The sequence below is a fragment of the Chiloscyllium plagiosum genome, unplaced genomic scaffold (genome assembly GCF_037043375.1).
Source record: "Chiloscyllium plagiosum isolate Xiang-an unplaced genomic scaffold, Cpla_swu_hap1 HiC_scaffold_14, whole genome shotgun sequence".
NCBI classification, from domain to species: Eukaryota; Metazoa; Chordata; class Chondrichthyes; order Orectolobiformes; family Hemiscylliidae; genus Chiloscyllium; species Chiloscyllium plagiosum.
In genome coordinates, this window is record NW_028270152.1 from 98,936,199 (window position 1) to 98,960,119 (window position 23,921).

The following is a 23,921-nucleotide window of genomic DNA, read 5'->3' on the forward strand; positions in this document are numbered from 1 at the left end:
CCAAACACATCAATGAACCACAAAATACAAGTCACTGTTTGAAACCCACGTGCTCTAATGCTGAGCTTTTGAATAAATTGTGTCCAAATTCGAGAAAATTGAAATACGATTTCATTTGAATTCATCAAATTCTGAACAGGCTTCAGAGGGTAGATGGTGAGAAATTTATCCTGTGGGTCTGCGTATCTGAAACACGATAACACAGTCTCAGGAGTTGCGGAAAAGCTCAGCATGTCTGACAGAATCTGTGAAGAGAAGTCAGTGTTAAAGTTACACCATTTACAGATCTTTTGGTTATTATTGACAGCACCCTCAGTGTAAGGGGCAGGTTATTTGGGAATGAGATGAGGAGAGAGCCATTAACTCTAAGGCCTCGGAGTCTTTAATATTCTCTGTCCCTGACGATTGTTGATGCACCCTAATTGAGTGCATTGCAGATTGGAAGACACAGATTGCTGGTTTCTCAGGGAGTCACGGGATATGTGGATTGCACAAGGAAACTGGATATGAAATCTAAGTCTCGCTTTGATTGGATTGACTACTAGAACAGACTGAACATTTTAAACAGGCTGTATAGACCTCTCATTCTTTCTTCAGCGATAACCCCATTCCCATTGTTCAGTAATTATTACTTTTCTAACTTCCTGCAGCTCTGCTGAATTCCCCGACTCTCATAACACATGAGCTAACCTTTCCCTTCTTTCGGCAGATGTTGCATGACCTTATCAGATTCCTCTGAATGGCCTGTGTTTATTTCAGAGAGAATTATAACTCCATATTCCTGTTTCTGTGAGAGAAAACATTCTCCAAACCGATTCCTTTAATTCTATTTGTTCACTAAGAAAGGAGGCATTGTTCTGTCCAAATGCATTCCATGCTCATGAGTGCATCAATATATTGTGATGATTTTTAAAATAAAATATATTAAACATAATGAAATTCATGATGAAAACACGAGACCCAATTCTAACTGTAAGGGGCAGGAATTCAGTCATGCGAGTTGAAAGTGAGGACTGCAGATGCTGGAGATCAGTGTCAAGATTAGAGTAATGCAGGAAAAGCACAGCAGGTCAGGTAGTATCCGAGGAGCAGGAGAGTCGACATTTCGGGTAAAACACCGTCATCGGGAATGAGGCTGGGAGTGTCCAGCGTGGACAGATAAATGGGAGGGAGTGGCGCTGCGGAGAAGGGAGCGGAGAGCGCAATTGATGGATGGAGGTGGGTGCAAAGGTGATTGGTCGGAGAGGACGGTGGAGCGGATAGGTGGTAAGGAAGATTGGCAGGGAGGACAGGCCATGAGGATGGTGCTGAGCTGGCAGGATGGAACTGGGATAAGGTGGTCGGAGGAGGAAATCAGGCAAATGGTAAAGGCCACATTGATGCCCTGGTGTTGGAGGTTCCTGACGAGCAAGATCAGGCGTTCTTCCAAAAGGCGGCGGGTGGTGAGTGAGTGGCGATAGAGAAGTTCCAGGTCCTGCATGTCCTCGGCAGATTCGGAGGGGGAATTCAATTCTCCCTCCGCCAGTTGTTATTCTGTATGTTGCTCCTGACCCATCACAACAAAAATCTGTGTGAATGCGCAAACAACCTCTCTCGAAACATTTCACTCAGAATAATGTCAATAACAGGACGGATTAAAACAAAATGCAAACTGTGTTGAATGCTGGATGTAGGGAATCATGTCACTGTAGAGCCTTTACAGCACTGAGATCAGGCTTTCGGCCCATCATTCACAAACCAGTCTGCGCTCCCTCTTGAAACCTCTCCAATTACCCAGATCCCTGTCTGATTGAAGACTGTCTGTGTGGAGTTTGCACATTCTCCCCGTGTTTGTATGAGTTTCCTCCGGGTGCTCCAGTTTCCTCGCACAGTCCAAAAATGCGCAGGTTAGGGTGGATTTGCAACGCTCAATAGTCAATAGTGTCCAGGTGAGTGTTGGCTATAAGGTTAGCCATGAGAAATGCCGGGTTACAGGAATAGCGTAGAGGGTGAGACTTGGTGGGATGCATGATGAGCCGAATAGCCTGTTTCTACACTGTAAGAATTTTATGATCCTATACTCCATCCCATCTATATCTGTGGATGAAGAGGACTATCACCTGATCAAATATCCCCTTCAATGGGTCAACGTTTGTTTTCTAACTGACAAAGAACTGCAGATCTGAGAGACAGCACAAAAATTGCTGGGAAACTCAGCAGGTCCGGCAGCATTTGTGGGGAGTGAACCTTTTGGATCCAGTGATTGTTCTTAAGAGCTGAAGGCTTCTGATTCTGGTGTTTTCAGACCTGTTGACGTTTTACAAGCAATTTCTTGTTTTGCTTTCAGCCCCAGTTCAGTTGGTGACTATCACGGCCTTGTTATGTGTGCTTGGGAAAAGGGAGCGTTTCGTTGCTAGCGCGGTGGTGGTGTAGTGGTGAGCATAGCTGCTTTCCAAGCAGTTGACTGGGGTTCGATTCCCAGCCATCGCGATGTTGTGGCTTTTCCTGTGGTTTTGCTAGGAAAGGTCTTGAGCACCAACGTTGCATGCTGTGGCGAAATGGATTTGTCAGGTTGCTTTAGGGTTTTCATGGCGATGGTTCCTGTTAATTGCCGTGACAATCCAGGCAGCGTTGCTCGAAAGCTTTCCTCTCTGCGGCCCATTGCTTATTTGAATATTGTTCGCAACATAAGGTTCGTTTTGTTTTGTTCCAAAAGTGAGAGATTGCAATCGTCAGAAACCTTAAAAAATTACAGAAGCTGCTGGAAATTCCGAACAGATTCAACAGCTTCTATCGTGGACAGGAAGGAGGTTTAAATGCGACAAATTTCTTCAAGGTTAAAATACATTCGCACCTCAAAACCATTTGGAAGCTTAAGAATTACAAACATCGCATTATTCCTTTTTCTCATCCGTTCAAGTTTCACAATATCATTCCGGTAGCAGGAAGACCAGTTTTGTCTGGTTTATGCAATGTTACTATATTCGAACATTGACTGTTTTATAGTTAAATGATGTTTCATTTCGTTCAGTTTTCCAATAGAGTTGGGTTAGTCCACACTTTGTTTTTTGTTTGCGTTACAACGATAGTGCGAAGTAAATTGTGTTTCGGTTCAAGCCTGGAAATTTCACCAGTTGAATTGCATTGTCGTACATTTGCCATCAGGGGAAAAGAAAAAGGGATCTAGACCATCTTCTCAACTCATAGGAGTTTGATCTGGTCAAAACCTCCTCAATTTCGGTCAATAAATGTTCCTACAGTCCGCAACAATGATTTTCACAGATTAGAGGAGGATGCACAGACATCGTTATTAATTGTTATTATCTCGAACATGAGAGGTTTGGGAATGATATTCTTCAGACCATCGACTGTCTGCTCAGCCAAGGTTAAAGGCCTGGAATCCGGAAAAATTGGGAACAATGCAATTCCCAGGAGACTGAGAGGTTACTAACAGAGCGGGAGGTGGAGAGTCGGGAATAGAACGACAGGGACAGTCCGCTCTGATCACTGACCCTTCACCGTCAGTATATCCAGTGCCAGGAATGACTGCCATTGGTCAGAATGACAAAATGTTATTATGGAAAATAAAGGGCATGAAAGCAAGGGAAGGCTTAAAGCATGAACCCCACTGGCGATCTGTTGCAAGGGGTCTGTAGAATGCAGGATGAGATAAGAATAGTGGAATTCTCTCACACCAATTAGCAAAGAATGATTGACGCTGAAAGGTCTCGATGGTGAGATTAGATTACAGTTAGTAAAGTTAGGCTTCCTGTTAAGAATCATTATGACTCGATTGGGAACATAAATATTTGGGACATGACATTAAGTATCAAATTAATAGTTAATAGAGTCAGCCTGATAGAGATTATTGACAATAAACAACTATTTATGGCATCGGGAAAATATGAAGTAGGGTCTGGAATGAAAGATCATTGTTGCGAAAGCTGACATGAAATATCTAACCGTCACATGAGAATAACGTTAAGTAGAATGAACAATTAAAGCGATGATGGGAACTAACATCACTGGTTTATTGTGGAGCGAGTGTGAGGTACTTTGATTAATATATTTAAACATGCTGATAAGCAAACAAAGCGTGGGAAAAATTTATAAAAATCCATGGACAATGAAGTTCGAGAGCATTCGACAATCTGCTTTCTCGGTGTCACGGTTTTTCGTTTGCAAATAACAGACCGACTTCTTGAAGAACACTCTACGTCTCCTGGTGATTCTCTATACTTTTTCCACGACAAATCTCAGCTGGTCTGGTAGCATCCATGCAGAGAGAATCGTGGACAATATTTAACAACTTCATCAGAACTCAATAATCTCCCACAGGTACTGCCAAACCAGATAGTTTTGTCAGCAATTTCTGATTTTGTTTCAGATTCCCAGAGTCCACAGTTCATTACATTAACTTTTAAACCATTGCAGAAAGTTCTTTGTGGTTCTTCACACGGAAATTTTCCGTTTGAGGAACATTTTCCTGCCCCCATTAGAAACAAGAAACACTGCAGCAGAGAAAACAGCTGCTTTAACAACAACGATCGCTGTCGCCTTTGGAGGTCTTAAACCACCAGCCTTTCATTTAACGGTCTAATACGCTGAAACTTCCAACCTAAAACCTTGCCCAAACATCTACAGCAGGCTGTGACGGATTTCAGTCTGTTCTTCCCAACCGAGAAGTGTCCTCTTATCAGTTTTATTTTTCCAAATTAAAGTCTGGAACATTAATTATGGAGGCATGGGAACAGTCTTATCCCATCCACGACAGACACACCCATGTAACTGAGCACCAACTCTCCTCGAACTGGGACCACCTCCCTTCAAGCCTCCTTATCCCTTGTGCGGTCCCGAGGTTTTTCATTGTCCCGTAGTCTAGATGAGGTTTGTGTTTGTCATGTAGGGGAACGAGAATTATTTCAATGTCTCAGATCAGTTCATGTCCCGAGAACATCAATATTAATGGTCTGTCCTCTTAAAGAAGGGGAAGCTGTCTTGACTGTCTCTGCTCATTCGGGCAGTTCACCCTTCTTCATTCTCCTTGGATTTCACTTCTCACAGAGTTGCTGAAGATTCACAATGTGGGAGACTGGGTTATATGGTTTGCCTCTTTAAGATTTTTTCCCCCTACCATTTGATAATATTTTCCCAAAATCTCTTTAACACTCCTCTGCCTTGCACCACGTCCAGGGTCGAGATTACCTGGCATTTGGAGAGATTCCCGAGGTTTTCTTTGGAGCCAAGAGAGTTAACTGAAGATGTTCTGCAGCTGTTTATCTTGATGGGGGATGGAGCGGTGGGGATTGGCACATTGACGATCAGGAGGAAGTATTGTCACTGAACAGGGTCAGGGTCCAGAGGACTGTGATTGAAAGCATTTAATGAAATGCAGCACTTGTGCACAGAAAATTCACAGAATACAGCAGAAAACCGACGGGTGCAGCGGTACTTGTGGAAAGAGAAACAGAGGTAACATTTTGAGAGTGATATATTTGTGATCAAGCACTCGACTTTCTAGCGCACTACACTAGAAATTACAGCCATTGAAGTGTTTTTGAAGAAGATTCAGGTATATTTGTTCATTCAAAAGTCAAAAAAGACAATGCTGCAAACACTCAGAGCTGGCACTGGACAGTGCAGACCGACCTTGAGGGTTTTTTCTGCTCTGATATACACCTGGGAAAATGTGGCACCAGAAGGCCTCCTCACAGCGGAAGGGGGCAATTATGTAAGACTTAGGTGTGGGGGATATTTTCTCTTTCAGAGGGTAGCAATTCTGTGAAGTTGTTTGCAACAGAGGGTTGTCAATGCTGCATACATGCACAGCTGAGAAAGACAGGCATTTGGTCACTTCGGGAATCTAGGGCCATAGAGATGAGGCCGAAAGGGGAGTTGAGGATTAACCAAATCAGCCGTGATCTCATTGAAACTTGTCGCTGACTTGATGGGTTAAATTGCTTCCATCTGCTCTCATGTCTTTGTTGTCATTTCGAAAATGTGAACCACCATTGCACATGAAGAAAAGCAGAAAGTTTAGAAGAGATGATTACAGTCAAACTGATTCAACATCATTTTTGAAAGGAAAAACACACGATGACAATCTGACAGATTTCTTTGGTAGCATGACCTGCAGACTTGGTGAAGGACGAAGCTCCGTAAAGTACATTTGAACTTTAGCAAGCAATCAATAAGGGGCTATATAAAAGTCCGTTGCACAATAAAGGAGTTCTCGGTGTTGGGTCATAAAGCAGCATTGTCTGTCCATTGTCTATTTAACAGAAATCACCGAATCGAGATTAATGAGCAGTTTTCAAGTTGGAAAGATATATTTAGTGAAATCCAGACTGGTCAGTCATCGGATTTAATGTTTTATCTGACCGAATGACTTGGAGGAAGTGGCAGAGTGAAATGCTGCGATACACAATAGGTGGGTGAGCATATTGTGATAAGGATGTGGAATTTTGCAAACAGGTATCGATAAAGTGAGTGAGTGCAGAAGACTTGGCAGATGCAGTTTCATGGAGGGGCACTTTTATCTGTTAATAGGTTCACAGCTCTCCATTCAATTTGCAATGTTGCAACTCCACACGAGAGCGCATTCGCTCGCTGTTGCAGATTTTGTTGACACATTGTTACCACTGTTTTTGATCATGTGTTGGTTTCTGAGTGAAAATTGTTTCCACTGTTTCGGAGGTACCAGAGACACGTTTATCAGTTCAGCCAAATATACGATAAACAATGTCCCTTTCAAAACGTGAGGTTCCATTCCAACCATGCACCAACCAAAATATCCAGAGCCGTGGAATGCGAATGGCCACATGCTCGGGGGACTGAGAGTGACGGCTCCATGTCAAATTGTACTGAAACAAAAGTAACTGATTTAGAATGCTCTGAATGAAACCGAACGGAACTCTCCCTAAACATTCCCAATTCACTCGGAAAATGATGCTGTTGCGTGCACGTGGGTTTACGTAATGAACAGTTTATTGTCAGTAACAGGGTTGGGGTGGGGCAGGATAGTGACGTTTTCGCGTGGCTGAGATGTGATCTGGTCGAACGGGGAATTCAAACGCCCACAGAACAGAGAGCTGGTTGATCCAGGAACTCACTCTCATCTTCTGTTTCAGTACCAACAAAAGAAATTCCGGGAAAATCAAAGCAGGTCTGGTAGAATCTTGGAAAGGAAAATAGAGTTAAGACTTCAAGACCAGTGACACTCCTTTCTCCATGTCCATCTCCCTCTGCCTTAAGCACCCTTCCTTTTTATTGAATATCTCCTGACTTCCAACTTTATACTCAGATCCTCTTCTATTACTTCATCTCCAAACATTTTCCCAGTCTCTAAACTTACATCAGACGTGTTCCATCTCTCATCTCACCCAGTTAGGACCGGAGGACTTCGAACTGAAAAAAAAAAACTCTGTTTCTATTTCCTTAGATTCCGGATGGCCAGGGACCAGAAGGCATCGGTGGACAGTTAGAGCTTTCAGCCCATCTAGTCTGCCCGACCATTCGACCATGGGTCTGAATCCGCCCCAACCTTCTCCACATCTGCTGGCAGCTGATACACCGCGTCTGTGTGTGATCGAACACAGTTTCAGTCCCACACAGCAAACCCGGACTGTTCGGAGCAAAGCAATACCCGCTGCGGGACAGATATATGGGTCACTTGCCCCAATTGTTTTTCTCCGAGGGATTAGTTAGCTCCTTCACCACTCACGGCAAGGACTGGTGCTTCAAAATGTGGGGTGAAAGAAAATAGGCACAAAAGTTTGGACAGGTTAGTTCAAGGGTTATTGTAAGCATCAGTGGAGTCCCTGCTTCAGAGTCTGAGTTTGAATCGCACAGTCCTGGATCCAATTCGCATTCAGGAAATAAAGATTTATTTCTCTTCTTTTGATTTATCTGAATGAAAACTATTTCCTGCTTCCACACAGAGCACAGACGCGGATCTGCCAGAATCAATCCAGTGATTGATTGCATCCAACTAGAAGGATCATTGCGGCAGATACACGAGACACCTCTCACCGCAAATCGCCTCTAAGAATCTCGCCTTTCTCAGCTGAAACTATCTCACTGTTCCTTCAATGTCGTTTGTTTTAATTCTCGGAACTCCCTCCCGAGCGACATCATGGATGCATCTCTGTGCTGAGTACTTCCACGATACTGTAAAGTAACTTACTATCTCAAGCTCTGGAGTAATTATGGATGGGCAGTTAAGCTGATCCCAAAAAAGTGACGTTCATACTCCAGAAATTCGTTTCAAACGGCTGCAATTTCGAAGTGGAAATCCGAAAGTATTCGGGAACAAGTGAGAATTTTTGAAGGGGGAGTAGGATAAACTGAAAGTCAATGATGACTGGGAGACGTGAGGCAAGACTTGAGTTTGATGCTGTTGGTGCAAGGCTCAACGTCAGTGCTAATGAGTTAGCCCTTACTACCCACTGTTAACACCGACTCACACACCACTCCTGGTAAATTCACCACAATTACCCTGATCTTTTGGTATGACATTCCCTCTGTGCATATTCAAGTGTTTTATCGGCCCCGAGAGGATGAACGCATCCTCTTTATCCTGTCAGATTACAGTGGGGAAGGCAATAGTTTGAAAGCAAAGCAAGAAGAGATTGCCCCTTTTGGTGCATTTTCACTGAAGGAAGACCAGCTGTGACCTGTTCTTTCCTGCATAAGCGCAGGTTGATATATATTCTCATCGAGCAGCTTTATGACTGCAAAGAAGTCCGAGTTACTGTGATGAATAGTTAATTAAATGCACAAACGGATTTGAAGAACACCATATGTGGCTTCGTCAGTTAAAGCATCTGGTAATAACCAGGCGAGTATGGTGTCAAATGCTCTGAAGTGTTCCGTACATTGAAAGTCCATTGCATAAACTTATTGTAAAAGCCGTGTTGTTGATCCAATATCGTCACAGTGACGGCTCAGCATGCTTCTTGTGTTTGAGCTCAGCCCGTTGTTATTTGGTGAGACCAAGCCCTGCCGCCTGCTGTGAACCCATTAGTCAATGTTTTCTCCTGCTTATCGAACGGCGAGATTCTGCACACTGTTCAACAATGATCTCTCCATCGCTTCTACTTTTAGTCTCTCGCTGTCACAGCAAGTCCTTTTTTAAATAATGAAGTGAAGCAGGAGACACTGCAGACTTGCCAGGAAATGTTGTGCAGCAAAGCAAACAGATGCATCAAGGGCAGTAATCGCTGTCGCCCGGGGGGCTCTTGAATCAGTTATATTTCATTCAGCAGACTAATGCGCTGACACGTGCAATCCAGCACATCACACTATCCTCCAAAGTAGGCGGTTACTGAATCTCAACTTCAGTCTGCCCTTCCCAGAATGACAACTGTCCTCTATCAGATGTACTTTTCCAAAATAAAGCCTGGGACACTCATTATGGAGACCTAGGAACAGTCTGATCCCACTCACTGCAGACGTACCCATGTCACTGGGAAGCCTCTCTCCCACACCCTGACAGTCCAGGTTCCAGCCTCTCAGTGTTTGTCTGCCCGAGCTTTTTCAATGTCCTGGAGTCCTCATATACTAAAACGAGAAATCCTTCAATGTCTCAGATCAGTTCGTGTCCCGAGAACATCAGAGTTAATGTCCCGTCCCCTTAAAGAGGGGGAAGCTGTCTTGATAGTTTCTGCTCAGTCCGAAAGTTCACCCTTGCTCATTCCCCTCCGATTCCACTTCCCAAAGTTTCTGAAGATCCACAAAGCTGGAGACTGGTTTCCATGTTTTGCCTCCTTAACGTTGTTCCGCTCTCAAATATCAATATTTCCCCAAAATCTCTTCACTATCCTCTGTCTTTCACCATGTCCAGGGATGAGCATTCCCTTTATGAGGAGAGAGTCCACAGGCTGGTAAGTTTCACTTTGGAGCGAAGAAGGTGAACCAGAGATTTCCTGCGGCTGTTTATAATGATGTGGGAGGGAGTGGTGGGGATGGCCGCTTTGACGAACAGGAAGAAAATTTGCCACGGTCCAGGGTCAGGACATGGAGGACTGTGATTAACGGAATCGAATGTAAAGTTGCACTTTTGCACAGTACATTCAGAGAATACTGCAGAAACTCGATGTGTCCAGCAGTATCCGTGGGTAGAGAAACGGTCAAGGTTTTGATAGATACGGTACAGTTCTGATTAAGAACTCGAGGTTACAAAATCAAATCGAACAACTGGCATGGTTTGTTGAAATTGTTCTTTTTTCAAGTTTGAGCACGAAATCGTCCTTTCGGAAATCATTGAAAACGTAGTCGGCAGAATTCGAAACTGTGTGGGGATTCCCAATGTATATCTAACCCATCCCCCTTCCCACTCGGACACGACTACACATTTAACTCCTGTGCTTAATATATCTTACGAAATGAATGTTTCCAACCTGAAACACTAGTAATTGGCTTGCCCTGTCCGCAGCCTGACCCCAGTATTCGCTGTCCCCCTCTCTTGGTTCAGAACGGAGTAGGATGCTGGGAGATCCAGTTGAATTACACGCGTTGATGAGAGACAAATGTGGCTCAGCACTTAGCACTGCTGCCTCACAGCACCAGGGTCCCAGGTTTGCTTCCAACGTCGGGCCACTGTCTGTGTGCTGTTTGCACATTCTCCCCCTATCTGCCTGGGTTTCTTTCCACAGTCCAAACATATGTTCGCCAGGTGAATTTGCCGTGGTAAATTGCCCATTGTGTTTTGTGCATCACTCACAGGGAAATGAGTCTGGGTGTGTTAATCTTCAGAGGGTCAGTGTGGACTGTACGGCCGAAGGGCCACACTGGAGGAAATTTAATCCATTAAAGTGGATGGGAAGGATCCATTTTCATGTGCAGAGAGATTAATAAACATAGCAATGGATCGAGAAAATAAAAACGTTGTTGTATTGGTCCAGTGCTTTCATCGCCAGCTGAGTTACTGAGGGTTACCTCAGATTACAACAGGATCTGTACCAGATGGGTCAATGGGCTGAGAAGTAGCTGCAGGAATTTAATTGAGATAAATGCGAGGTGCTGTATTTTGGGAAAGCAAATCTTAGCAGGACTTATGCCATTAATGGTAAGATCCTAGGGAGTGTTGCTGAACAAAGAGACCTTCGAATGCAGGTTCGTGGCTCCTTGAAAGTGGAGTCGCAGGTAGGTAGAATAGTGAACAAGGCGTCTGGTATGCTTTCCTTTATTGGTCAGAGGCCTGAGTACAAGAGTTGGAAGGTCATGTTGCGGCTGTAAAGGACATTGCTTAAGCCACTGTTGGAATATTGAGTGTAATTTTGTTCACCTTCCTATCGGAAAGATGTTGTGAATATTGAAAGGGTTCAGAATGGATTTACAAGGATGTTACCAGGGTTGGAGGATCTGAGCTTCAGGGAGAGGCTGATCAGGTTGGGGCTATTTTCCCGGCTGCGTCGGAGGCTGAGGGGTAACCTTCTCGAGGTTAACAAAATTATGAGGGGCATGGATAGGATTAATAGACAAAGTCTTTTTCCTGGGGTCGGGGAATCCAGAACTAGAGGGCATAAGTTTAGGGTTAGAGGTGAAAGATATGAAAGAGACCTACGCAGAGGGTGGTACGTGTATGGAATGAGCTGCCAGAGGACGTGGTGCAGGCCGGTATAATTGCAATATTTAAGAGGCATTTCGCTGGTCAAATGAATGGAAAGGGTTTGGAGGGAAATGGGCCGGGTGCTGGCAGGTGTGACTAGATTGGGTTGGGATATGTGGTCGGCATGGACAGGTTGGACCGAAGTGGCTGTTTCCATGCTGTGCATCTCTATGACTCTATGATTCTATGTGATCTTGAAGAAGATTCGCTTTTGGCAAATCTAATGTGCAATTCATGTCTGTTTGTGTCATCTGAGGTCAAGATATGAAAATGTTTCAAATACTCACAGCTGTCTCTGCTTAGTGAAGACCGACCTTCAGGTGTTTATTGTGCTCTGATTTACACCTGGGAAGATGTGGGACCAGTGGGCCTTATCACAATGGATGGGGTCAAACATGTAAGACTGACGTGAGGAAAATATTCTCTCTTTCGGAGGATAGCAAGTCTGTGGAGATGCATCCGACAGAGGTCTGTCAAGAATGGGTACGTTCAGGGCTGAGATAGACAGTTATGTAGTCAGTCCGCAATCAAGGGCCACGGAGGTAAGGCTGAAACGTAGAGTTGAGGATTATACAAATAAGCCAAGATATCATTGAAAGCTGTCGCTGCCTTGATGGGCTAAATTGCTGCTATCTGCTCTTATGTCTTTGCTGTCATTTAAAATGAGTAAAAACACAACGTTAGGAAGAGATGTTTGCACTCGAACTGAGTCAACATTATTTATTGAAAGGAAAGTCACACTTGCCAATTTGCCAGATTTCTTTGCTAACATGACCAGCGGAGCTGATCAAGGGAGCTGTTCGGTATAGTCCTTTCGAATTTCTGTCAAATACTCAATTAGGAGCCATATAATAGATCATTGCACACTGAGAGGGTTCACGGTGTTGGGTAATAAATCAGCATTAACTGTCCACTGTCTACTCACAAGAATTCACCGAATCGGGATTATTGAGCAGTTTTCAAGTTGAAAACATATAATTAGTGAAATCCAGAATGGTCAGTCATCGGGCTTCAATGATTTATCTGTCTTACTGACTTGAAGGAAGTGGCAGAGTGAAATGTGTCCAGTTCTGCTGCCGATACGCAATCAGTGAGCGGGCTTATTTTGATGAGGACGTGCAAATCTGCAAAAAGATAACAATAGTATGCGTGAGTGGAGAAATCTTGCAGTTTCATGTTGTGAGTGTGAGGTCATGCACTTTGTGAGGAATAATCAAAAGACAGACTAATATTAATATGGAAAGAAACCCAATAAAAGTGTGGTTCAGATGGTTTCCAAGAAAAGACGGAAACTAAGTCGCCTGTAAAGTAATCGATGACCAAGATATGGCTTGTCTTGGTCTATACGTATTTTATTGATTATTGTTCTCCAAACATTCTTTACAATAGAACTGGGAGTGGGAGAGGGGAAATTAAGATCACTCATGATTACTGCCATCTTTTAGCACTCACACACAGTAGTTTTTCTTGTACGTCTTATTTCTCACTCTGGTTACTGCGAGTGGGCTTGTCAACTACACCTGCTCTGACTTCTTTTCTCACTGTTCCTTATCTCGACACAAAACACATTTTACATCCTTATTTCCTGAATCAAGGCAATCCCTAATCATTGCATAAATATCACTAAAATCTCGGCATTTTGCACACCTCTGAATGTCATCTTCCAATATTAATTGATTCTTTACTGTGTTGTAATTGCACATGATAAGAGAAAGACAAAAAAGACATTGGTGGACCTGGGCTTCACAGGCGCGTTATTGAAGTTAAAACGCAGATACTGCCCACAATACGATCATAGAAGCACTCACTTAATCTTCAGGAAGCACAGAATATGTACAGTGTTGTAGGGCATGTCAAGAGCAGCACCAGACACACAACAGAAATACTGTTCTGGGCTACTATTTTGTATGTATTTCTCAATGAGCAATATACTTTTACATGTGTTCTATCAGGAGGTACTTCACACAAGGAAGTAACCAGTGCTGCAGACGGTCATATAATCCCAGTTCCAACTCCCGGGATCAGAGATACTCAGTGTCCTGCATATCGATATGAGGAACAGCTGTCCGTGGCATTTACGGACTAGATGAACTTTATGAATGCAGCTCGCACGTTGTCAGCCTCTTTCTCCTATATATTGTTTCGTGCAGTCCCTTGGTGGAATCTCGTCAAATACTTTGTCCTGCACTTGATGGGTCTTGGGTCTTGTGTTCTCAAACCCCAACAATCGGAAGAGGAAACTATTGATTGAAACTAATTCAACTCATAACACTCACAGGACCGCAGCGTTTCACATGAGCTTCAGCAGCGCTGAGAATGTCATCGAGAAAGGGGAGGAAATGGCTGGAAACCTTCTTCACAGCTCCGCTGAAAATTCCAACAACAACCCCGAGGACTGGAGCTTCACATCTTTCTGCTCCAAAACACTATGGTTTTCTGCCGCAGAGAATTGCACCCTCAACTCCCGCGTGCAAGGTGAGGATACCAAACCCTACACTATCAAGGGTGGTAGTTAGACCGAGGGCAACACCGGTCACTATCATATGGACAGCCACAAACACACTCTTTTCATATGGAAGTCCATTCCTTCACACTCTCTTCACACTCTCTTCATTTTACCATCACGCCAGAGATTATTCTGATAAAACAGCTTTGTACTGCCCCTGTGACAAGGAGACCATTGATTTATAAAGGTCAGAAAGTCTGTCCACAATAGACGAAATACTGCCTCAACAACAATCCACAACTCCTACACATGATTCATTTTGTAATGAAGGCTGACATTTCATTTCCTGTCCTGGTTAATGGATGCCCTGCATGAATTCTGTTCGTGATGTGTGACCAAGGACATTCGGGTCCTCTTTTGGCAAAAGCACTTCCCAACCTCTCACCTTCTAATAAATACAACATGAAAAGGAATGTATAAGTTAACAAAAAAGAACAAAGGAAATTTACAGCCCAGGAACAGGCCCTTCGGCCTCCAAGTCTGAGCCGATCCAAATGTACTGTCTAAACCTGTCTGTCAATTCCTAAGCATCTGTATCCCTCTACTACATCTGTCTCCATCTACTACATCTGTCCATAAGCATCTTAAATGAATCTACCGTGCCTGCCTCTACCACCTCTGCTGGCAACGCCTTCCAAACGGCCACCACCCCTCTGTGTGAAGTACTTGCCGCGTGTATCCCCCTTAATCTTTCCACCTTTCACCTTGAAAGCGTGACCTCTCGTTATTGAATCCTTCACCCTGGGAAAAAGCGTGTCTCTATCCACCCTGTCTATACCCTTCACGATTTTGTAAATCTCAATCAGGTCCCCCCTCAATCTCCTTTTTATTAATGAAAATAAACCTAACCTACTCAACCTTTCTTCATAGCTCGCACCTTCCATCCTCGTAAACCTTCTTTGCACCCTCCAAAAGGCGTCCATATCCTTTTGATAATGTGGCGACCAGAACTGTATACAGAATTCTAAGTGCGGATGAACCAATGTCTTGTATAATGTTAACATGACTTGCCAGCTCGTATACTCAATACGCCGTCCAATGAAGGCAAGCAAACCATATTCCTTCTTGACTACTCTATCCACCTGTGCAGCAACCTTCAGGGTACAATGGACCTGCACTCCCAGATCTCTCTGCCCAACAACTTTTCTCAAGGCTCTTCCGTTCATTGTATAATTCGCTCTAAAATTAGTCTTGCCTACATGCATCACCTCACATTTGTCTGGATTGAAAACCATCTGCCACTTTCCGCCCAGATCTCCAGTCCCTCGATATCCTCCTGCATTCTCTGACAGTCCCTTACGATTTCTGCTACTCCAACAATCTTCGTGTCATCTGCAATCTTGCTGATCATACCAACAGTGTCCTCTTCCAGATCATTTATTAATATTACAAACAACAGTTGCCCCAACACTGACCCCTGTGGATCACCACTGGTCACCTTTCACCATTTCGAGAAACTCCCTTCTAATACTCCTTCCTGTCTCCTGTTTCTCAACCAGTTCTTTATCCACCTAGCTAGAATACCCTGCACACCATATAATTTCAATTTCTCCATTAGTCTACCATGGGGAATCTTATCAAACGCCTTACTAAAGTCCATGTATATGACATGTACAGCCCTTCTTTCATCTAGCAAATTGCTCACTTCCTCAAAGAGCTCAATTAAGTTGGTAAGGCACGATCTCCCCTGCACAAAACCATTTTATCACTGTAACCCCATTCTTTTCTAAATATAAGTAGATCCTATCCCTCAGTACCTTCTCCAGCAACTTTCCCACCACTGACGTCATGCACACACGTCCTTGGTTACCCAGAATATTCCTACTACCCTTCTTGTACAGGGGGACAACATAAGCTACCCTCCAATCCTCCGGCACCTCACCTGTATTTAAGGATTCCACAAAGATATCTGTCAGGGCCACAGCTATTTCCCCTCTCGCCTCCCTCAGCAACTTGGGATAGATCCCATCTGGTCCTGGGGATTTGTCCACCTTAATAACCACTAGCCGACCCAACACAGCTTCGCTACTTATGTCAGCATGATCAAGACTAATCAAACTTCTATCTCTAATCTCAACATTCATCATGTTCCTCTCCTCATTGAACACTGATGCAAAGTAATCATTCAGAATCTCACCCATTCTCTCAGGTTCGACACACAGCCTTCCTTCGAGATCCTTTAGTAGACCAATCCTTTCTCTAGTTACCCTCTTGCTTCTTGTATAAGAATAAAATGCTTAGTGATTCTCCTTAATTCTGCTCGCTAAAGTTATTTCATAACCCGTTTAAGCCCGCTTGATTCCTCGTTTAAGACTTGTCCTACTTTTCCGATATTCTTCCAGGGCCCGTTCTGTTCTTAGCTGCCTAGACCTTATGTATGCTTCCCTTTTCCTCTTGGCTAGTCGTAGAATTTCTCCTGTCATCCATGGTTCACCATTGTTGCACTTTCTATCCTTTGCCTTTAACGAGACATGCCTATCCTGCACTATCCTTAACCTACCTTTCAAAGCATCCCACGTTTCAAATGTGGACTTCCCTTCAATTAACTGTGTCCATTCCACATTTCCGAGCTTCTGCCGAATTTTGACATAATTAGTCTTGGCTCAGTTTAGTACTCTTCCCTTAGGACCACTCTCTTCTTTATCCATGAGTATTCTAAAACTTACAGAATTGTGGTCACTGTTCCCAAAGAAATCCCCCACCGCAACTTCTACCACCTGTCCTGGCTTGTTCCCCAATACCAGGTCCAATATGATCGTTCCCTCGTCGGACTCTTGGCATACTGCAGTAGAAAACTCTCCTGGACATTTCTTACAAATTCCACCCCATCCAGCACTCTGACGCTGAGTATATCCCAGTCAATGTTGGGAAAATTAGAATCTCTCATCACCACTACCCTGTTGCCTCTATATATTTCCAAAATCTGTTTACCTATTTGTTCTTATACCACATGCTCACTGTTGGGAGGCCTGTAATACAGCCCCAACAGTGTAACTGCACTCTTCTAATTTCTCAGCTCCACCCATAATGCCTCACTAACCAAGACCTCCAGAGTGTGCTCCTTTAGCACAGCCGTGATATCGTCCTTGACCAGCAATGCAACTCCACCCCTCCCTTTTACTTCCCTCCCTGTCCTGTCTGAAGCGTCTATATCCAGGGAAGCTTAATTGCAAATCTTCATGCCCTTCCTTCAACCAAGCCTCTGTGATTGCAATGACATGATACTCCCAGGCACCAATCCAAGCCCTAAGTTCATCTGCCTTTCACACTATACTCCTTGAATTAAAGTAAACGCATTTTAGGCTCCCAGTTTTTTTGTGCTCATCTACTCTCTGTCTACTCTTCCCTTTATGAATGCAATCTTCATAATTCTTACAGTCTCCGGTGTCCACATCTCTGCCTATTTGTTTTCTCTTCTGGTTCCCAGTCTCCTGCCACATTAGTTTAAATATTCCCAAATGCAGTAGCAAAAGATCCACTAAGGATATTGGTTCCAGTCTGGTTCAGATGCAGACCGTCCATTTTGTAATAGTCCCACCTGCCCCAGAACCGGTCCCAATGTCCAACAAATTGAGCCCCTCCCTTCTTCACCAACTCTCAAGCCATGTATTCGACCTGTCTTTTTTTTATTTCTACGCTGGCTACCACGTGGCACTGGTAGTAATCCCGAGATCACTACCTTTGAGGTCCTCCTCTTTACTATCTACTCCCTTCACAAGAGAATTCCCTGTGACAATGGTCCGACGAGTCGTTTTACCGCCCTTCTGAACAGCAGTGTCTGCCACAATGCCATGAACCATGCAACTGCTGCCCTCCCCTGGTAAGTAATCTCCCCCAACAGTATGCAAAACGGTATACCTGTGTTGGAGGGAGATGACGGCAGGGGACACCTGCACTGTCTTCTTACACATTTTCTTTATTTTGGTCAGTTTGTGGTTAGGAGAGGAAGAGTCAAATTAATTGAAACAAGATGTTTCCTCTGACAGAAGGGACGGGAATAAAGGATTGCTGTCTAAATGGCAGTGGTTGCCCATTTAAAACACATCCAGATGATTTGTTTTCTCTCAAAATTGGAGTTTCAATGTAAAGATCCAACAAACAAGTTTATAATGCTGAAATCCTCCATCTTCAGAGCTTTTTCAATGGTTGAATCTTTCAAGTGTTTGTTTAAAATCACTTAATTTGTGCTGTAACACTAATTGCTGATATGGAAACTGTGACACTTCCAAGGCAGAAGAGATTCCAGTAATGAATGCAGTGATCACAAAGAAAGTTTTAGTCCAATGTGTGACTTAATTAAGATTCATCTAGAACCCAACAATGTGAAAGAAAATTAGTGCCACTTCCTGTAGGTTCTATGGAGGGGCTTCTGTCTGAGAATGCCACAGCAATGCAACAAACACCAACCTACGGCAGTCACATTAACAAAGTTGCTTTAATATGTCTATAATGTTTGCATTTTTCTGAGAGATTAGAGATTTTGTTTGCTTAAAAAATAGTTGCATCAATACAAAACCTTCAAAAGTGGTCAGTGGAAAATTGCTTGCCCATACAATATTCAGATTTCAATTTGTATTCGAACATTTAGATAGTTGAACTCTGAAGAAAGAATAAATATATTGAACAATTAGGTTTCCTATATCCTCTGCTCACCTCATTCTGCCTTTGATGTCTTTCAAAGCCCCTATGAAAGTTTTAAAGAAAAAACCTACTGTTTTCCATTGTCCCACTACCTCTGGAAGTTGATCTACTTAATAAATACAGTTGATCAAAGAATATAATACTGAATCCCTGAGCATCCAGCAATTTTATACCAGCCATCAGCCAATTGTGCATACAAGACCTAGCTTAAAATGTCTTCTTTCATGACTAATTTCCGCTGCGTACACTGTGAAGAACCGGGAAATCTAATTTCTCCAGGGACAGTTGCAGAAAATAAGTTTGCTCCAGTTTGCGTATAAATGATAATTGATTCAGAAATCAAAGATGTGAAAGGATATTGCAGGAGAGCTGTTGTTTAGATTGTTCAGGGGCTTCCTCTTGAAAGCATGTGACAGCAGTGCAACAAACATCTTTGCAGACCAGACCACAGCAATCGCACTAAATTTGCATCCCTAATGCTTGCTTTGTTCCTACTGATTGATGCTCTTATTTAACTGGAACAACAGAAAGCATCCAAATAAAACCCGAAAGAACTGCGAATGCTGTAAATCAGAAAGATAAACAGAGTTGCTGGAAAAGCCATTGCTTTAAAACATCCAAATCTCTTCAGTGAAACGTTTCCCCTTCATCAGCCGGGTCCTGAACGTTTTACCTCCCATTGACCTCTCTGGTCTATACTGCAAGGAAAACTTCCATCTCCCCGACATTCTCTGCCTCTCCCCCTACCTGTGCTCTGACTTCTTGCAAACCAGTTATGTAAGTTTGACAAAATAAATCACCAACTCATGCAGTCATCCTTCTGCAGTGTGAGCAGTTTTTAAAAAAACAGCTGAGTAAGTGCTGTAATACTGAATCCAGATCCTTCAGCCGTTCCAGCAGCTGGCACACAATTGTATAAGCAGACAACTGCTGATTTGAGTGACTAAACCTGCCTGTTCAATTGCAAGCCTGGTAAACGTGACAGCCTAAACTGCGATGGAGATGGAAAACCGTGCGTTCCAAATCTAAGGCGGTCCCGATAAAGTATGTTTGATACGATATGTGACCATGATTTTGCTTCATTCAGAGTACAAGAAAGTGAAAGTAAGTTGCTGGTGGGCAGGCAGTTATGGTAAGATAACGTACAGACCTCTCATGAAAACACCACACAGCAGTGCAGAGATTACCACTCCCGACCATAGCAATCACATACTGCCTCTCCATTATCCACATTGTTCTTTGGATTGGAGAGTTCTTTTCAAAGCAAACAGTTTTAGGAGAGGACATCAAGGAAGCTTGCAAATTTGGGTTACTTATTCCTGATCACTTTAGTCTCTTAAAATGAATATATTCAAGAAATATGTATCCCATCACACACTCACCTTTATCACCAGCTATAGTATCCTATGAAAGGGGTTGAAGAATAAAATCAGTATTGATTGCAGTATCCGTCTGGATTGTAATAAGTTTAACAAAAGCAGCTGAACTCAAGGAGCACGACTGAATCCAGAGTCTTCAGCCATTCAAGCAGCTAGATTAGATTAGATTACTTACAGTGTGGAAACAGGCCCTTCGCCCCAACAAGTCCACACTGCCCCACCGAAGCGCAACCCACCCACATCCCTAACATAACTCTACGGGCAATTTAGCATGGCCAATTCACCTGACCTGCACATCTTTGGACTGTGGGAGGAAACCGGAGCACCTGGAGGAAACCCACGCAGACACGGGAAGAACGTGCAAACTCCACACAGTCAGTCGCCTGAGGCGGGAATTGAACCTGGGTCTCTGTATTGAAGTATTGAAGAATTGAATTGGTTGCATCATAGCTCCCTTTCTTTGCTCCCACACTCCAGCCTCATTACCTTGTCTTTCAAAGAGCCAATGAGGGTTTTGGGGTAATAAATCACCAAATATTGTAATTGTGCCTTGAACTAGTTTTACAAAACTAGCTGTCCATGGCTTGAAATACTTATTCAATATTGCAGGTTAATAATGAGGATTTTATTGTGGATGTAGATGTTCGCTTAAAATGACTGAATAGCACTTTTCTGACTATTAGCAGACCCCCTGATAGTCCATAGTACAAGGTCGATGGAAAACTGTACACTCCAAAATCTATCATGAAAAAAGTAAGTTTGAAAACAATATGTGATTAATGTTTTATTTCATTCAGAGTACACAAAATAGAAAGGAAATTACTTTCTAGGTACTTTTCAGGAAACATCACACAGCAGCGCAGGGAACACCACTCCGGGCAAGAGCATTTGCATTACTGTCTCTCTGTTATCTGCATTAGAATTAGGGCTGCAGAATTTTGGTTCAAAAATATTGTATTAGGAGAGGACATCAAAGACACTTCATTGTACGTTTGCTTGCAATTTGTTATTGAAGTTTCTAAACTCTGAATATGAATACATTCAAGAACTTGATATCCCCTTTCTGTCGCTAATCGTTATCACCAGCAACAAAGGTTTTGAAGAACAAATTCACCATCTATTGCAGTCACCCATCTGGAGTGTGACCAGTTTCACTCAAACGGCTGAATGCAGGCTGCAGTCCTGAATCCAGAATCTTCAGTCTCTCAAACAGCTGGCACACAATTGTGGGATGGAGCCAAATGCTTATTTAAATAACTTCATTTATCTTTTATGACCAATTGCAGACATGGTAAGTGCGACAATCCAAACTGCGCTGGAAATGAAACCCACAGTCTGTCAGGAACAACTGAAGAAATTAAAGAGTCAGTTTGATTCAAAGTGCAATTTAATTCCTGATTAATATTGTATTTGGAATAAAGGTTATTGCTGGAGAACCAGCAATTTCTGTGAAGTTATGTAGATATTTCCTTCTGCATACATCCGAGAACAATGTCAAATACGCTATTCCAGGCCATAGTTAGCACATGACGGAAACTGCTGGACTCTGCCTCCCAAGTGTGTATTTTTTCTAGAAGTTAGATTGTGGTGGTTTTTCTTAAAAACAAGCCATTTGCAGTAATAATGTTGTGAATTGTGGTGGAGCCCTGCTGCTTGGACTGAGAGCTGGACCCAGCGCTGCTGTGAATGATGGTACCACTAATGTTGGCATGCTGCTGATGTGGACTGTTGCTCGGTCACTATCCCAAGAAGGAAACGGCCAAATCTAAAGAGCTGATGGATCAATTGGTGCAATAGCAGAGTGGCAAACCTTTCTGTGCCACTATTAATGTTTGCAATTGCTGAGCCAATACCCAATGATGAGGAAAAGTCAATCCTGTATGTAGAACCAGAATCCAAAGCTCTTAAGTAGAGAAATTGGACAGTTAGTTGCCCTTCTCTAATTGCCCTAAGCTCTTTACTTGAGACTTTCCTAGACCGTGCAACACGTGTAAAGTATTGAAGAAATGGGTTTGTCACATCCTTCATTTCCATGTTCCAGCCTGACTGTCAGTGGCTTGAAATCCTGACACTCCTATTCAAGTTTCTAAAAATGTTTTTATTCTGAACGTAAATCTTTGCTTCAATTGACTTAATGGCACTTGATGACCATTTGCAGCTCTGAAAACATCAACTGCTGAAAGTGCAAGGGAGCTGGTGTTTCTGCTTCTCCAGAAACTAAGAAGGTCATTGAAAAGTAAGCTGAATACAATGTGTGACTGTTTACTAACAGCTAGCAGATCTGGCTGCATCTGTGGAGTGAAAGCAGAGTTAATGTTTTTCGTTGAATGACTCATGTTCACAACTTCAGATCTCTCTTAAGAAGCGTCACTTGACTCCAGGTGAACTCTGCTTTCTCTCCACAGATGCTGCAAAATATGTTGAGTTTCTCCAGCAACTTCTGTATTTCTTTCAGATTGTCAACTTCCACAGTTTGTTATTTTACATTAAATAAATTATTGACTGGCATGTAATCTTTGCTCTATCGTTAGTCTTGTAAAAACATTTTAGGTGAAGCTTGCAGTGAATGCTGCAGACCTGATGCTGGGACTGAAACCTGGAGGTTTTGGCGTATGCTAAGGATGGTATATTGCCAGCAGTGACCAATGAAGAGATTCTTCATTGATGAAGGGCTTTTGCCCAAAACGGCGATTTTCCTGCTACTCAGTGGCTGCCTGACCTGCTGTGCTTTTCCAGCACCATTCTAATCTAAAATGAAGAGATTCTTTCCAGGGTTACTCATCAGTTGACAGCGCAGCTTAGTTTCAAGAGTTGCTACTCCAGTAAGAGGGAGGACAGATCAACACATTTCTGAGCCCTACTGTTCATACTGATCTTTGCTGAGGCTGCAAAGGTGGTCACAATCAGGGAAATGAGGGAGATCATGGAGAGTCAAGATGTCAAAGAGAACTGGTCTATGTCAGCATGGCTTAGCAATGAGAAGGTGCCAGAGTCCCGACCTGCCATTTTTTAAATCCTACCTCCTCCCAGTTAAAAGCCAGTGAATAATTGAGCATGCATTCAAACAAAGTCTTTCAATAATCATTTCCAGATCTTCAATGTTCAGGCCTTCAGTTGTTCACTTCAAAGCACTGGACTGTGCAATGAGGCTAAACATATTGAAAACACATTGACTACCTAACTCTCTGCTTCCCAATACTATTACATCGGCCACCTCCCCTCACCCCATTCTTCAAAAAGAACTGACCATGGTTCAAGTTGAAAAAAAAGGCAACATATATTGCAGTCACATCTTTTGAAAGTGGCCTTTTTTAACAGAATGTAATGTGAACAGGAGTTTCTGGAAAGCAGGAATTTCTGTAAGATTCCTCTTGACAACATCTCCCAGTGCAATAGCAAACACCACCATTCCAAACTACAGCCCCTCCCAACTACAAAGCTCTCTTGCGATAATGTGACACAGAATCAAGTGAAATTTGGAGTTCTCCTTATGGGGCTTCTTTCATCCTTTCAAGTGGCAGCTGAATTTGGTGATCAGGTATCAGTTACTATCAAATTGGATGAAATCTTGATAGTGATTCCTTTATTTACATTTCCCTATCTCTGAGGTTTGCCACATTTCTTTATTAAAGGGCCAATGGGGGTGAAATCTCTTTAGTGCTGTCCATAGGAGATCCGTGCTCCTGCCACTGTGCAACTTCATATTGATATCTGCCTTTAAAAACAATCTGAATCTATGGTCAAATACTGGTGTCGGAACTAACCAGGGTTCATAATAGAACCACTAATTCTTCAACTGCTGCAA

At 43.1% G+C, this 23,921-nt stretch overlaps 1 non-coding gene across 1 annotated transcript; it reads left to right on the top strand.

Annotated features, from left to right (window-relative positions):
• The first annotated feature begins 2,397 nt into the window (after positions 1-2,397).
• On the top strand, positions 2,398-2,469 carry trnag-ucc (transfer RNA glycine (anticodon UCC)). The gene has a single exon. It is a non-coding gene; the product is annotated as a tRNA-Gly (tRNA).
• Positions 2,470-23,921: the final 21,452 nt, after the last annotated feature.